The following is a 13,422-nucleotide window of genomic DNA, read 5'->3' as shown; positions in this document are numbered from 1 at the left end:
GAAACTTATTATTAAATTTATGTAAAGCACTTTGGTGTCAATGCGAGTTGACTTAAAACGTGCTATATAAATAAAACTTACTTACTTACTAGATGGAACCTCTTACATTCTTAGATGGAACATTCTTACCTGCAGCCGTACAACACAATGCGGAAACATAGTACACTGTAAACAACACAACAAATGAGAAAAAAGTTCAGTATATAGAAATGTGTGTGTGACATTTTGGGTTGAGATCCTTCTTCAGATGTCCCGACCCGAAAAACGTCACCCATTCCTTCTCTCCAGAGAATCTTCTGCCTGTTCCGCTGAGTTACTCCAGCATTTTGTGTCTATCTTCAGTTTAAACCAGTATCTGCAGTTCCTTCCTACACACACTCACACACACCTACATCGACACACACACTCACACACTCACGCACCCACACACCTACATCGACACACACGCCCCCACACACCCACACTCACGCACCCACACACCTACATCGACACACACATACACACACACACACACACACACACTCACACTCACACACCTACACACACCCACACCCACACACACACACTCACACACCTACACACACTCACACACCTACATTGACACACACGCCCACACACACACATGCCACACACACGCCCCCAAACACACTCACGCACCCCACACACCCACATCAACACACACGTACACACACACACACACCTACACACACACGCCCCACACACACACACCTACATTGACACACACGCCTACACACACACACCTACACACACGCCCCACACACACACACTCACACTCACACACCTACATTGACACACACGACCACACACACACACCTACACACACATACACACTCACACACACTCACACACCTACATTGACACACACGCCCACACACACACCTACACACACATACACATATATATAGTCACAAGCTGTGTAGGGTTTACAAAGACAAGTCCAGGGTAGAACAGGCAGCCCTCGTGGAGGTTACACAGTCTGTGCGGACAGTGGCTATGTATTTGGTATTAAATATAAACATTTGACAACCTCTGGTTAAAACCGTCACTATTTTACAATGCAGAGAGAGAGTATTTTATTCCACTGCTAAAGAAGAAACATCCCTCTGATTATTTCCTGTCGTCCCCATAACTTACTGAACTGCAAGAAAGATTCAGTTTCCACAACAAGATCATGAAATATTCATTGGTCACGTTTCATCATTAAATTCTCGCAGTTTACAGGTTTAAACGGCCCGCTCCCAGAGTGCAGGTGAGCAAATCCCAGGAGGTTTGTGCATCGGGTTGGAGCAGAGAGAGATCATCATTACACTGATGCACTGGTGACTTGAAGCAGCTTTGACAGTTCATTTATGGGCTTGAGTTGCCAGGACAGAGAGGGATAGATGGATGGAGTTGCAGAGATCATTAGATCATAAGGCACTGAGAACCAGAGGACTTGCGTTTAAGATGGGGGGGGGAGGGGAGAGAGATTAAATATGAATCTGAGGGGTAACTTTTCCACACAGAGGGTGGTGGGTGTATGGAACAAGCTGCCAGAGGAGGTATTCCAACATTTAAGAAACAGTTAGACAGGTACATGGATAGGACAGGTTTGGACAAATGTTTTTTGACAAGACCCATCTTCAGGTCCCGACCCAAAACGTCACCTATCCATGTTCTCCACAGATACTGCCTGACCCGCTGAGTTACTCCAGCAGTTTTTGTGTCTGTGTTTGGTTTAAACCGACATCTGTAGCTCCTTCCAACACATTAAACCAATACCGTGCCTGTCCACAGGATGGAGTGGGTGAGCCACGGATCGTCACTAGTACAATTGCCGGCTCCACTTCTGTTTGAACCCAGAGCCGATCGGTGTGAGGAGCGAGACGTGGACACTGGGAACTGAGTACTGGACACTGGACACCGGGCACCGGGCACCGGGCACTGGGAACTGAGTACTGGACACTGGACACCGGGCACTGGACACTGGGAACTGAGTACTGGACACTGGACACTGGACACTGAGTACTGGACACTGGACACCGGGCACTGGACACTGGACACAGGGCACTGGGAACTGAGTACTGGACACTGGACACAGGGCACTGGGACACTGAGTACTGGACACTGGGCACTGGGCACTGGGCACTGGACACTGGACACTGGGCACTGGGAACACTGGACACTGGACACTGGGCACTGGGAACTGAGCACTGGGAACTGAGTACTGGACACTGGACACTGGACACCGGGCACTGGGCACTGGGAACTGAGTACTGGACACTGGACACTGGGCACTGGACACTGGACACAGGGCACTGGGAACTGAGTACTGGACACTGGACACCGGGAACTGAGTACTGGACACTGGACACAGGGCACTGGGAACTGAGTACTGGACACTGGACACTGGACACAGGGCACTGGACACTGGGCATTGGACACTGGACCTGCGTGCCTGGGTCCTGGACTTTCTCACCGCCAGGCCCCAGGTAGTCAAGATGGGAGGGAATACATCGGAGTCCCTCACCCTGAGCACAGGATCGCCCCAGGGTTGCGTCCTCAGCCCCCTATTCTACTCCTTGTACACACATGACTGTGTTGCTAGGTTCAGCTCCAGTTCAATAATTAAGTTTGCTGATGACACTGTGGTGGTGGGCCTGATCTCAGACAATGATGAGAAGGCCTACCGGGAGGAGGTGGCTGATCTAGCACTCTGGTGCCAGGAGAACAGCCTCCTCTTGAACATCAAAAAAACGAAGGAGCTGATCATGGACTTTAGGAGGGCACATCATCGAAGGACGTACACTCCATTGAGTATAAATGGGGATCCTGTGGATAGGGTGAACTGTTTTAAATATCTGGGAGTCCACATCTCTGAGGATATGACATGGTCATCACACGCCTCAGCACTGGTGAGTAAGGCAAGGCAGCGCCTTTACCACCTCAGGCAATTGAGGAAATTCAGAGTGTCTCCGAGGATCCTCCAGTGCTTCTACGCAGCGGCGGTGGAAAGCATCTTGTCCGGGAACATTACCATCTGGTTCGGGAATTGCTCTGCCAAGGACAAGAAGGCTCTGCAGAGAGTAGTGCGTTCGGCCGAACGCACTATGGGAACTTCACTCACCCCCCTGCAGGAACTATACAACAGGAGGTGCAACTCCAGAGCAAACAAAATCATGAGAGACCCCTTCCACCCCTGCAACAGACTGTTCCAGCCGCTACGGTCAGGCAAACGCCTCCGTTGCCATGCAGTGAGAACGGAGAGGTTGAGAAGGAGTTTCTTCCCAGAGGCAATTCGGACTGTAAACGCCTTTCTCACCAGGGACTAACTGTACAGAACGTTTTTCCTTCTATTATTTATTATGTAAAATAATATGTGTGTTATGATTGTGTTTATAATTTGTTTGGTTGTTTGGTTGTTCCGCGAGCATTGCCACTTTTATTTCACTGCACATCTCGTATGTGTATGTGACAAATAAACTTGACTTGACTTGACTTGACTTGACACAGGGCACTGGACACTGGGCATTGGACACTGGACACTGGGAACTGAGTACTGGACACTGGACACCGGGCACTGGGAACTGAATACTGGACACTGGACACAGGGCACTGGACACAGGGCACTGGACACAGGGCACTGGACACTGGGAACTGAGTACTGGACACTGGACACAGGGCACTGGACATTGGACACAGGGCACTGGACACTGGGCATTAGACACTGGGTACTGGACACTGGGCACTACCACCAGCACTGGACACTAAGACCAGCACCTGAGGGGTATCCTTTACACACAGAGGGTGGTGGGTGTATGGAACGAGCTGCCAGAGGAAGTAGTTGAGGCTGGGACTGTCCCAACATTCTAAAAACAGTTAGACAAGTACATGGATAGGACAGGTTTAGAGGGATATGGGCCAAACGCAGGCAGGTGGGACTAGTGCAGCTGGGATGTTGATTGGTGTGGGCAAGTTGGGCTGAAGGGCCGGTTTCCGTTCTGTATCATTACATGAATCTAAAAGGATTGGAGTTGTGAAGCCAGGGGAAGGATGTACTGAAGAAGGGTCTCGACTGGAAACGTCACCTATCCATGTTCTCCACAGATGCTGCCTGACCCGCTGAGTTACTCCAGCACTCTGTGTCTGTCTTCAAAGGAAGTAACCTTTTGGATTTCTTCTTCGAAAAAATCCCACCTGGCCAGCACCCGAGGTCAGGATTGATACATAGAAACATAGAAAATAGGTGCAGGAGTAGGCCATTCGGCCCTTCAAGCCTGTACTGCCATTCAATATGATCATGGCTGATCATCCAACTCAGTATCCCGTACCTACTTCTCTCCGTACCCCCTGATCCCTCTAGCCACAAGGGCCACATCTGGAAGTGGGGTCTCTGGCGCTGGGAGGCAGCAGCTCTACCTGCTGCGCCACCGTGCCACATGTTTCTAATCTGTCTGGAGGTGTGGAGGATGTTGACCGCTGCTTTAGGTTGCTGAGGGCTGTAATGCGGAGAGCAGCAACAGGTATTAGCTGAGGCTGTGCTGTCTCTGAGCCCCCCCCCCCCCCCCGCATCCACCGGGCACGCTCAGTGTGGGGAGGGCTAGGTTTGACGGTGCAGGGCTCTAGTGGTGGTGACCCCTGGCTGACCCCAGCTCCCAGACCCCGTCCCACAGGATAAACGTCACTGTCCACAGCTCTGCTTCCTCGGAAAGCAGCCAAGAGAAACATTGGCTGGTCAACACCCACATCTGCAGGATCTTCTCTGCAGGGCCATCCATCAGAGCTCCCGTGTAGAGAGGCCCAGGGTGGTTCTCATGTGGCCACGGTTACTGGGGTCGTCCACAATGTTGTGTCAGTCAGCTGTTTGTAGGATGCTTCCACTCTTACACTCTCACACTCTCACACACTTACACTCTCACACTCACACTAACACATTCTCACACATTCTCATACACTTCCACTCTCACACTCTCACACTCTTACACACTTACACTCTCACACTCACACACTCACACACTCTCACACACTCACTCTCACACTCACACATTCTCACACACTCTCACACACTGCCACTCTCACACTTTAACAAACTTACACTCTCACACTCACTCTCACACTCACACACTTCCACTCTCACACTTTCACACACTTACACTCTCACTCTCACACTCACACACTCTCACACACTGCCACTCTCACACTTTAACAAACTTACACTCTCACACTCACTCTCACACTCACACACTTCCACTCTCACACTTTCACACACTTACACTCTCACTCTCACACTCACACATTCTCACACACTTCCACTCTCACACTTTCACACACTTACACTCTCACTCACACACTCACACATTCTCACACACTTCCACTCTCACACATTCTCACACACTTCCACTCTTACACACTTACACTCTCACTCTCACACTCACACATTCTCACACACTTCCACTCTCACACTTTCACAAACTTACGCAGCCTAGAAACAGGCCCTTCGGCCCAACAACTCCTTGCCCACCAATATGCCCTTTGGTCCACAAGCCCCCAGTTTACCAGTTGAGTTTATTGTCACGTGTAGCGAGGTACAGTGAAAAGCATTTGTTGCACGCTAACCAGCCAGCGGAAAGACTACACATGATTACAAACGAGCCGTGCACAGTGTACAGATACAGGATAAAGGAAATAAAGGGGGAGGGGGTGTCCTTCACCCCTCCACCCCACCAGCATTCCATCCTGGCCAAGCCTCCCTGTCCCACACATATTGTGCTCCCCCCTCCCCACACCCCAGTCCTTAACCCCCCCACCCCATCTCCACCCCCCGCAGAACCCGTTCCTGCCCAGGCCCACCCCAAGACTCTGTAAATGGCAGGGAGTGGATGAGAGAGTTTGAACAGGTGATCGATGGTTAGCGTGGGCTCGGTGGGCCGATGCTGCAGCTTTGGATCGATACATCAACACAGGTAACTGCCCAAAGGTGTCACTCCGTGAAGCAGGCAGGCAGGTGTCACATGACAAGACAAGACTTTCAACAATAACTAATTGAACCAATGTAAGATTGAGTTATGGTCACTGATTCACACAGCATGGACCAGGCCCTTCAGCCCACCTTGCCCACACTGACCAACATGCCCCAACTACACTAGCCCCACCTGCCTGCATTTGTCCCATATCCCACTAAACCTGTCCTATCCATGTACCTGTCCCAATGTTGATATAGACACAAAATGCTGGAGTAACTACAGCAGAACAAACAGCATCTCTGGAGAGAAGGAATGGGCGATGTTTCAGTTCGAGACTCTTCTTCAGACTGATGTCAGGGGAGAGGGTGATACATAGGTAAGGTAGTGTAAGGTATGAAAACAGGACAAAGGGAATGAAGATCAAGGCAACTGTAGAATAGAAGGCAGATAGAAATGCTGGAGAAACTCAGCGGGTGAGGCAGCATCTATGGAGCGAAGGAAATAGGCGACGTTTCGGGTCAAAACCCTTCTTCAGAATAGATCATTGTTAGCTGGGAGAAGGTGACAACAAAGCAAACAGAGATAAAATGTAGTCGGAGACTGGGAAGGGGGAGGGATGGAGAGAGGGGGTTACTTGAAGTTAGAGAAGACAATGTTCATTAAATGTATTTAAATGTTGTGATAGGCCCTGCCTCAAGTACCTAGCAGCTCATTCAATACAATACACCCACCACCATCTGTGTGAAAAAGTTGCCCCTCATGTCCCAATTAAATGTTTCCCCTCTCACCTTAAACCTGTGTCCTCTGGTCTTAGATGCTGCTACCTGATCTCGTCTCCTCATGATTTTATACAGCTCTATAAGATCAACCCTCATCCACCTGCGCTCCAAGGAATAGACAATAGACAATATTGTGCAGGAGTAGGCCATTCGGTCCTTCATGCCAGCACCGCCATTCAATGTGATCATGGCTGATCATCCCCAATCAGTACTCCGTTCCTACTTCTCCCCATATCCCCTGACTCCACTATCTTAAAGAGCCCTATCTAGCTCTCTTTTGAAAGTATCCAGAGAACCGGCCTCCACCGCCCTTCTGAGGCAGAGAATTCCACAGACTCACAACTCTTTGTGAGAAAAAGTGTTTCCTCGTCTCTGTTCTAAATGGCTTACTCCTTATTCTTAAACTGTGGCCCCTGGTTCTGGACTCCCCCAACATCGGAAATACTTTTCCTGCCTCTAGCGTGTCCAAACCCTTAACAATCTTATGTGTTTCAATAATATGCCCTCTCATTCTTCTAAACTCTAGAGTGTACAAGCCCAGCTGCTCCATTCTCTCAGCATATGACAGTCCCGTCATCCCGGGAATTAACCTTGTAAACCTACGCTGCACTCCCTCAATAGCAAGAATGTCCTTCCTCAAATTAGGGGATCAAAACTGCACACAATACTCCAGATGTGGTCTCAACTGCAGAAGGACCTCTTTGCTCCTCTACTCGACTCCTCTTGTTATAAAGGCCAACATGACATTCGCTTTCTTCACTGCCTGCTGAACCTGCATACTTACTTTCATAGACTGATGAACAAGGACCTCCAAATCCCGTTGTACTTCCCCTTTCCCCAACTTGACACCATTTAGATAGTAATCTACCTTCCTGTTTTTGATACGAAAGTGGATAACCTCACATTTATCCTTCATCTTTATCTGCCATGCATCTGCCCACTCCCCCAACCTGTCCGTCACCCTGCATTCTCATAGCATCCTCCTCACAGTTCACACTGCCACCCAACTTTGTGTCATCTGCAAATTTGCTGATGTTACTTTGAATCCCTTCATTCAAATCATTAATGTATATTGTAAATAGCTGCGGTCCCAGCACCGAACCTTGCAGTACCCCACTAGTCACTGTTCCATTCTGAAAGGGACCCGTTAATCCCTACTCTTTGTTTCCGGTCTGCCAACCAATTTTCTATCCATGTCAGCACTCTACCCCCAATACCATGTGCCCTCATTTTGCCCACTAATCTCCTGTGTGCGACTTTATCAAATGCTTTCTGAAAGTCCAAGTACACTACATCCACTAGCTCTCCCTTGTCCATTTTTCTAGTTACATCCTGAAAAAATTCCAGAAGATTAGTCAAGCATGATTTCCCCTTCGTAAATCCATGCTGACTCGGACTGATCCTGTTACTGCTATCCAAATGTGTGGCTATCTCATCTTTTATAATTGACTCCAGCATCTTCGCCACCACTGATGTCAGGCTAACTGGTCTATAATTCCCTGTTTTCTCTCTCCCCTTCCTTTCTTAAAAAGTGGAATAACATTAGCTACCCCCCAATCCACAGGAACTGATCATGAGTCTATAGAGCATTGGAAAATTATCACCAATGCATCCACGATTTCTAGAGCCACTTCCTTAAGTACCCTGGGATGCAGACCATCAGGCCCTGGAGATTTATCAGCCTTCAGTCTACCCAACACCATTTCCTGCCTAATGTGGATTTCCTTCAGTTCCTCCGTCACCCCAGATCCTCTGGCCACTAGTACATCAGGAAAATTGTTTGTGTCCTCCTTAGTGAAGACGGATCCAAAGTACCTGTTCAACTCATCTGCCATTTCCTTGTTCCCCATAATAAATTTACCTTTTTCAGTCTTCACGGGTCCAACTTTGGTCTTAACTAATGTTTTCCTCTTCACATACCTCGAGGCTTTTACTATCCTGCTTTATATTCTTGGCTAGCTTACTTTCGTAACTCATCTTTTCTCCCCGTATTGTCTTTTTAGTTATCTTCTGTTGTTCTTTAAACATTACCCAATCCTCTTGCTTCCCGCTCATCTTTGCTACGTTGTACTTCGCTTTAATTTTTATACTGTCCCTGACGTCCCTTGTCAACCATGGTCGCCCCTTTCTCCGCTTGGAATATTTCTCCCTCCAAGGAATGAACTGATCCTGCACCTTCTGTATCATTCCTAGAATTACCTGCCATTTTTTGTTCCACTGTCATCCCTGCTAGGGTATCTTTCCAGTCAACTTTGGCCAGCTCCTCCCTCATGGCCCCATAGTCGCCTTTATTCAACTGTAACACTGACACCTCCGATCTACCCTTCTCCCTCTCCAATTGTAGATTAAATCTGACCATATTATGGTCACTACCAACTCATGGCTCATTAATCTCAAGTTCCTTTATCAAATCCGGTTCATTACATAACACTAAATCCAGAATTGCCTTCCCCCTGGTAGGCTCCAATACAAGCTGTTCTAAGAATCCATCACAAAGGCACTCTACAAAGTCCCTTTCCTGGGGTCCAGTAACAATCTGATTTTCCCAGTCTACGTGCATGTTGAAATCTCCCATAACAACCATAGCATTATCTTTGCTACATGCCAATTTTAACTCCCGATTCAACTTGCACCCTATGTCCAGGCTACTGTTTGGGGGCCTGTAGATTAATCCCATTAGGGTCTTTTTACCCTTACAATTCCTTAGTTCTATCTATACTGACTCCACATCTCCTGTTTCAATGTCACCCCTTGCAAGGGACTGAATTACATTCCTCACCAACAGAACTACCCCACCCCCTCTGCCCACCTGTCTATCTTTTCAAATAGAGTCCATGACATCCTTGTGGACAAACACCTCAGCGGTACGATTATGATTTCTCCAACTTCAAGTTACCCTTGCATCCCCTCTCTCCGACACTCCCCCATCTAAGTTGCACCAGCTTCATTGTCTGTAACTCATTCTCATCTTGCCCACAGCCTGTTTCTTTTATCGTCGTTACTATTTTGTATATCTTTCATTCCTTTGTTCTATATCTCTCTACATTGCCATCTATATCTCTCGTTCCATTCTTCCCCGATTCTGAAGAAGGGTCTCGACCCGAAACGTCACCCATTCCTTTTCTCCAGAGATGCTGCTTCTCCTGCTGAGTTACTCCAGCATTTTGTGTCTATCTTCGGTGTAAACCAACATCTGCAGTTCCTTCCTACACAGCACAGGACTACTGTCCAACGGGATCACAATCTAAACACAAACATAGAAACAAGGAGGGTGGGGTGTTCCTTACATAAAGACACATTGCTGTTGTCTGAGGTCAACATTGGCAGATGTTGGGTGGGTTTCAGCCTGATTTCACATCTGGAGACGTCATGCCCCAGAGATAACAGTGAAGTTTACTGCCAGAGGCTGTTGGTCTGCTTTGTACATACTGTGGTGGGTCAGAGCTTCTGATCAAGTTGAAGAGGTCTCCAAAGCTCAACCCTGGTGACCAAGGGATGGGGCGTGATGTGCCAAAGTAGACCTGAGATGGGTCCTGACCCGAAACGTCACCTATCCATGTTCTCCACAGATGCTGCCTGACCCGCTGAGTTACTCCAGCACTCTGTGAAACGTCTCCTATCCATGTTCTCCACAGATGCTGCCTGACCCACTGAGTTACTCCAGCACTCTGTGAAACGTCACCTATCCATGTTCTCCACAGATGCTGCCTGACCCGCTGAGTTAGTTAGTTAGATAGTAGTTTATTGTTACGTGCACCAAGTTACAGTGAAAAGCCTTTGACTCCAGCACTTTGTGTCTTTAAAGGCAGATTACTGCTACACCCAGCTGTGTGTTTGACCGTTCTCTTGTAAAATGCTTCAGCAATCTCTCTCACCCAGACGATCGGTCAGCTCTGGCCCAGAACAGTAAAGGCGCCAGATTTTGTTGGAAAGCGTGAATCATTGGGCGTGTGCAAAGCCAGTGGATGACGTCTAAACATTTGGAGCTTTGCATTTATCACACCCAGACTGTGCTGAAACATGACCTCACCCCTTAGGCACGTCCAGTGACGAGGGTTCACATCTGGACCAAAAGGCAGTGTCCACACACGGCCCAAGGCCGCTTGCTTGTTTTATAAACTGCAGCCATCTGCAGTTTCAATGTTTTAAAAGGATGCAAAGTGCTGGAGTAACTCAGTGGGTCAGGCAGCATCTGTGGAGAACATGGATAGGTGACGTTTCACAGAGTGCTGGAGTAACTCAGCGGGTCAGGCAGCATCTGTGGAGAACATGGATAGGTGACGTTTCACAGAGTGCTGGAGTAACTCAGCGGGTCAGGCAGCATCTGTGGAGAACATGGATAGGTGACGTTTCACAGAGTGCTGGAGTAACTCAGTGGGTCAGGCAGCATCTCTCTAGTTTCCCTCTCCTCTGACTCCCAGTCTGAAGAAGAGTTCTGACCCAAAACGTCACCTATTCCTTTTCTCCAGAGATTCTGCCTAACCTGCTGAGTTACTCCAGCTCTCTGTGTCTATCTTAGTTGCAAGTTCCTTTTCTGTTGTGTCTCCACCCCGAGGTTCCACATCTGGCCTCACTGTAGCCTCCCACCCTGACCCTGCCAGATGTGGAGGAGAGTCTCGTGGGGCTGTCATTGGGCAAACAGGCCAGATGTGGATACCTCTGCTGGTCCACTCCGCACGCCACCCCCCGCCCCCATCTGCTAACTCTGGAGAACCTCCTCCGTTAGCCCCACGCACACGGTATATGTATGCAAAGAGTCGCCACGTAATGGGCACGGGAAAGTTTCTAAAGTATTCAATGTATCCCTCTTCCTTCTTCCCAATCCCCCTCACATCAGCTTGGTTTTATTATTTGTATCAAAAAATTATTTATTTAATTTCAACACAATATTAAAACAAAAAAATCCAAACCATGGCGACATCCCCATCACCATGTTACAGAATCATCCCTGTTACAGATATTGTAATAACCACTATCCAACTCACTAAAGGGGCAAAGCCCTCACCCGCCTGGTGCCGTGACTCGCAGATAGCCAGCTTAGCCAGGCCTAGGAGCAACACAACCAGGACATCTTCAGCCCTGCCCACTCCCTAGATCCCATCACTAGTCCTTCGGTCACTGAGAGCCACTCCTCCCCTTGCGGACCCTAGATGGAGTGGCGGTGCTCCTTGTACTCCGGACCCTGGCTACAAAGGACATCCAGTGGTCCCCCAGATCAGCTTGGTGGGTGAGGTGGTGAGAGCTGGATGTCCAATCCTGTTAGACAGCAGAGGCTTCATCAGTTGTTGTTCTACAGAGAGAGCGAGAAAGAGAGAGAGAGAGACGTGAGGGTCAGGTCCGCAGCTCCCTGCAAGTGGTGACACAGATGGGGAGGGTTGGGAGAAAGGCGTCAGGTTTGCTCGCCTTCATAAGCCAAGAGTTGGGATGTCACGTTGCAGTTGTACAAAGGACTACTAAGACTGCGATGGAGCATTGTGTACAGTTCTGGTCACCACATTACAGGGCAGCACGGTGGTGCAGCGGGTAGAGCTGCTGCCTCACAGCGCCAGAGACCCGTGTTCCATCCTGACTATGGGTGCTGTCTCTTTGGAGTTTGTACGTTCTCCCAGTGACCGCGTGGGTTTTCTCCGGGTGCTCCGGTTTCCTCCCACACTCCAGAGACGTGCGGGTTTGTAGATTAATTGGCTTTGGTAAATTGTCCCTCATCTGTAGGATAGAACTAGTGTACAGGAATAGGTGGTTGGCACAGACTCAGTGGGCGGAAGGGCCTGCTTTCAAGCTAAATCTCTAACCCAAACTGGGAAGAAGTCTTATCAGTGGCTTCCTCTGTCTGTGGGTGTCGGGTCGGGAGGTCGTGATTGTTGGTGGACAATGGAGTGTCAGTGGACAGTGGAGTGTTGGTGAACAGTACCAAGTGTCAGTGAAGGCTCTGTAGTCCCACCATGACATCTAACAACCTGGTAATGGAGGAATTTTGTCTGACTCAAGAAACCTTCCATCCTAGGTTGGTATGGACCTGATGGGCTGAAGTGCATGTTTCCAGGCTGCATTGGGCAGTCACAGAGTGATACAGCAGGGAAACAGGCCCTTCTGCCAACTTGCCCACAACGACCAACATGCCCCAGCTACACTAGTCCAACCTGCGCGTGGGGTTTGGCCCATATCCCTCTCAATCTATCCTATCTATGTACCTGTCCAAATGTTTCTTAAACGTTGTGATAGTCCATGACTCTTAAACTCTTACCTCTATGACCCTTCCCTATTCTGATCCAAACATCATCCGAAGCCCATCCATACAGGGTCTTGTTTGAAACATCAACCATTCCTTGCCTCCACAGATGCTGCCTGACCCACCGAGTTCTTGCTCCAGACTCCAGCATCTGCTGCCTCTAATGTCTCCACCTATGCGGGCAACTCTTGCCCACCTCCTGTGTTGTGTGCAGGGGTAATGGAGGATGGACAATGTGCTCATCTGATTGGAGACAGCAAGTGTGGACATGGTGGACCAGGCTAACCCATGGTGTTTGGGTTGCAGCATTGAGTTTGTGAACCACACAGCAAAGGGTGTGAACCTCCAGCCTGACGTTCTGTTCCCCGAATGGGACCCCACGGTACAGAGAGGAAGCAGCTGCTCTCAGCTCAGCTCACATCTACAGCGGGAACATGTTCTCCCAGTAAAT

The 13,422-nt window shown here is 49.0% G+C and overlaps 1 long non-coding RNA gene across 2 annotated transcripts in view; it reads right to left on the bottom strand.

Annotated features, from left to right (window-relative positions):
* Window positions 1-13,422, bottom strand: part of LOC129708980 (uncharacterized) — an 82,202-nt gene that overhangs the window by 41,531 nt on the left and 27,249 nt on the right. Inside the window, exon 3 of one of the 2 annotated variants that reach the window (XR_008725436.1) lies at window positions 11,603-12,032. The exons of the other annotated variant lie outside the window; for it this stretch is intronic. This is a non-coding gene — a long non-coding RNA (uncharacterized LOC129708980). Of the gene's footprint in view, window positions 1-11,602; window positions 12,033-13,422 lie in introns of those variants that run through there. 2 annotated transcript variants of the gene reach the window in all.

Source organism: Leucoraja erinacea, chromosome 24 (genome assembly GCF_028641065.1).
Source record: "Leucoraja erinacea ecotype New England chromosome 24, Leri_hhj_1, whole genome shotgun sequence".
Taxonomy (NCBI): Eukaryota; Metazoa; Chordata; class Chondrichthyes; order Rajiformes; family Rajidae; genus Leucoraja; species Leucoraja erinaceus.
Note: the sequence above shows the minus strand (reverse complement) of the source record. Positions and strands in the feature narration are given on the sequence as shown.